Raw genomic sequence first — 4,518 nt, forward strand, 5'->3', positions numbered from 1 at the left:
AGTGTCTAGATCTGACTCCATTTCCAGTCTATCATGTGAGTATTCGAGACAATCTCAGTGTGTTATAGGATGATTCTGCAGGGTTTCTCTTTTTAGCGAACGCCCACGAAAGCCCACCAATTGTCGCACCAATCTTAAAATTTTTTGGTGTGGTCATGTCCAGAGTGTGCTCGCGGGTGTCCATGCCAAGTTTGAAGCGAATCCATCGAGCCGAACTTAAATAAATCGAAATTTACTGTTTTTTTTCTCTTCTTGGCGAACGCCCACTTTACTTCCGGGTTCGCTGCGAACGCCCACTACTCTTGGCAAAATTTCGGCCCTCGCGCAACGCCGGCAAAATCCACCACCACAAATATGTTCCTATATGCCTCCCCCTGCATTTCTGACAAGTTTCCGTGCTTTACGAGCTTTTAAAGTACCCATTTTTTGACAAAATATGCGCTGCGACGAGCTCGCCGCCTCCGCGTATACGTTCCACCTGGTCACGTGACTTGCGGGTGGGGACTGTTCGCTAATTTCATGATCAGCGGGGGGGAGGAAGGGTTGCAGAAAAACGCAATCTACCGCACAAAAAGGGCAGAATGTCGTCTTTGTAACATCAAACTTAAATGATTTCCTTTCCTGCATAATTTTCACCACGGTTATTATTATAAATAAGCTGCGATATCACAGACATACTGTTGCACAATTGATACACTTCTCAAACCAGGGATTTCATACAACTGTATCAGGTTACCTGCAGCACGCACCTTCCAGTCGCCAGCGGTGTGGACAACAATGTAACCGCTTGTTGCATAATTATTTATATATTCCATATATATATATATATACCCTCTGGTATACATGTGTGTGCGTCATATTATGTAAGAATTTTTTTTGCATAACGTTGCGTTTTTCTGCAACCCTTCCTCCCTCCCGCTGATCATGAAATTAGCGAACAGTCCCCGCCCGCAAGTCACGTGACCAGGTGGAACGTATACGCGCAGGCGGCGAGCTTGTCGCAGCGCATATTTTGTCAAAAAATGGGTACTTTAAAAGCTCGTAAAGCACGGAAACTTGTCAGAAATGCAGGGGGAGGCATATAGGAACATATTTGTGGTGGTGGATTTTGCCGGCGTTGCGCGAGGGCCGAAATTTTGCCAAGAGTAGTGGGCGTTCGCAGCGAACCCGGAAGTAAAGTGGGCGTTCGCCAAGAAGAGAAAAAAAAACAGTAAATTTCGATTTATTTTATATATAAATAAGTTCGGCTCGATGGATTCGCTTCAAACTTGGCATGGACACCCGCGAGCACACTCTGGACATGACCACACCAAAAAATTTTAAGATTCGTGCGACAATTGGTGGGCTTTCGTAGGCGTTCGCTAAAAAGAGAACCCCATATATTAGTATAAACTGCTTTCCTATCTTCTTGAAAAGAGCTTTAATTCCTTCCTTTCTGTGGATTTTAAAACTTAAAATCCCAGCTTCTTTTTTCATTTTATGCTCCCTACAAAGACATAAATGATCTGTCCCCAAACAGACAGTCAAGTTGAAGAGACAGAACAAGCAGAACGGATTGACAAAGCCCCCCACCCACCACATGGGAGGACAGCACAACAAGCTTTCAGTCCAAACAATGTGCTACTATTTTCTGTACCCTTTCATGGCGCTGGGCAACTATAGAGGTTTTGTTCCGACTGACTCCTGAGGAAAATTAGAACCAAAGCTTCCTTTCTTGGAGAATTCTATCAAGTCCAACCCCCTGCAAACTCTGTAAAGGAATTCTTTGGAGCTGTTTATCAAACGAAATAACCTCTGTTCTATCAAGGTTATATACTTTTTGACTGAATGATATACTTTAAACCTTCCTTCCCAGAAAGGCCAAACATACAGCATTCAATTTCAAAGGAAGAAAGTCATCCTTACTTACTTATATATGTACCTCAGTGCTCACTGGTACATAAAAACAGCTGCCTACAGATTTCTTTACATTTCCTCATAGATATTACATCCGTTCTATAAGTGGAGGACAAACTTACATTCAATGGTAACTTGTAAAAGATAACTACGAGTATAAAGTTTTTTTTTGTGCTTTCGTTAACCTTTAGAGAAGTGTGACAGTGTGTACCTTCTCCCACATAATTACAAGAAGAAAGCCTGTACAAGGGATCCTTATCATCTACCAGAATCACAACAACCTGAACTAATCAGTTACACTTCTCACTCTTCCTGCTGATCAACAGCTACTGGATACAGGTTGGGATCCTTAGGGGTTGGGGGTAGCAAGGATGCTCAAGCTCTGTCACTACAACTGAGTAGAAACAGGAAAACCCTTAACTCTGGGACGCCAGGAATATTTTTAATCGAGCCCACACTGAACCCGGGCAGCCAGCTTACGAAGCAACCCACAAACCGCTACTCCAAAAGGTCTGGACCTGTTGGACTGGGAGTGATAAATGTAGGTGCTTGAACCCCACTAGTACTGTTACAGCACAGTTACTGTTTTTTCCTGCATATAAACCGGGTCTTGGTATAGAATTAAAGACGTTATGTTACAAAAAGGGTTCCCAAGCAGTGAGTGAAAAGAAGTTCAGTTCTACATGTAAGTACATTCACAGTACTACATGTACGTTGACTATCAAGGACCATTGAGTCCAACCAAGGGCATTATACTGGGGTATAGGGACTGAGAATGATTTACAACTGGGGTTTGTTCAGGAGAGTTCCAAACTGAGCATCCCAGGGTGCCTCAGGTTAGAAGGTCACCTTGAAGACATTAGGAAACTACCAGCAAGTGTTAAACATTTCCAAAGCGTCTCAATGTGGTGCTATAAATTTACTATAATGAGAAGTTGCCATGACAACAGGGAGGAGACCCAGTTGGTCTCTGATTGAAGTTCCATAAACACTGACCTTGCAGGGTCTGTTTCACCAGGGTGCTTGTCAGGTCTCTAACCGTCCAAGGATGTGGCATGTTAGGAGCAGACTGAGGGCTGGGACCATTCATTACAATGGGAGAGATGCAGAACTGACTAGGGGGGGGGGGGTAGAAAGAATTTCCTTCGTTCACTCCTGCATAGACTTTGTGATTCTTGGGGCAGACAAGTCTTTCTAAGTGCTAGGTTTCAGTAATAGAAGATGTACTAGCAGAGATCTAGCATAGCTCATTTCTTCTTGAACATGGGGAAGTGGTGCTTTTGGTTAGGCTTATTTAGGCTTGCACGAATCGTAATGGAATAATCCTTGGTTCGAATCCTTCTTTGACACGTCTTTATGGTTGTAAACACACATCACGTGTGCTTTCTGTCTTCTGTTTTTTACATTATAGCATGACAGCTTTTTCTTGCCAAAGGTTCTGTTCTTATCGACATGCATATGGAAACATCATTTGGGATTATGCACTTTGGTGGTACAGTCAAACCCAACCTGACCAAGAAGGCCCCCAGGGGACTGAGATACATTGTGTAAAGTGGTCTTCTTGTGCAGGTGGCCTTCTTGGGCAGGTCAGTTGATGCTTACATCTACTCTATAGATACATGTTATAACAATTTCAGGACCGGTTGTTATAGCCAGGTTGAGGAGGTGGCCACTCAAAGGGCAGGTTTGACTTTACTGTACTGATAATGATATACGGATTGTGATCAAAGACAATCTCAGTTAAGTTTGATGGAGAAAGTTTTAAACCCACACAGCTCAAAGTTAACTGTGTGACTGCATTTAAATTGTCTTAAAAAAACATTTAAAATGGTGTAATAAGAATTTGCCATGCCTGAGTACAATTCCAAACATCCTGCCTGACCCAAATAATGAAATGTCATCTGTAAAATTGAGTTAATGTCGTTAGCAGATGGATTTACACAATGCCTTAAGATGTGGGAAGTCACATGAATCTGTCAGGTAAAAGAAACAAGACCAGTGTCAGGAGAATAAGGGGTGTAATAGGCCTGTCTGAAACAATGCACATGCTTCATGGATCCAATTACTCCAACCCACAGCTGACAGTTGCACTTTCCTCCCAGCTGTGTTGAGAAGGACCAGGCAATGTTGTTTGGTATTGGCGACTTCAAAGTACCTGTAACAAGACCATGCATGCTTCTGGTACACACAGGGTTGTAGGACAAATGGCTGAAAGGATCCTCACTTAGTTTTTAGTTCTAATCCTTCCTTCTTGTATACATGATAGCTAATGTTACACGTCACTAAAGTAAAGTAAAAAAAGTAATGTAGTTTGTAACTGACAATATTCATGATATCAGTACATTGTACATAGCATTGTATATATACTAGTACGGTACCTGAGAAAGTAGGCAGGTAGGTATGCAGGAATGACAAGTGGCCAAGTTGTCACCATAAACCATTGACAGGCACTACAGAAGGTAATACCTGCACTACTTCCCAACCCACTTGTGGCACTCAACACCTACAGTTGATAAGATAATACTGAAGCTGGACACCAATCCCAGTGAAACTGACACTAGCAGTCACCATCTTTGATGTAATGGTTGACTTGAAATTGTTGTGACTACCAATTGTCATAAT

Source organism: Branchiostoma belcheri, unplaced genomic scaffold (assembly GCF_001625305.1).
Source record: "Branchiostoma belcheri isolate BF01 breed outbred unplaced genomic scaffold, Haploidv18h27 scaffold191, whole genome shotgun sequence".
In the NCBI taxonomy this organism is placed as follows: domain Eukaryota; kingdom Metazoa; phylum Chordata; class Leptocardii; order Amphioxiformes; family Branchiostomatidae; genus Branchiostoma; species Branchiostoma belcheri.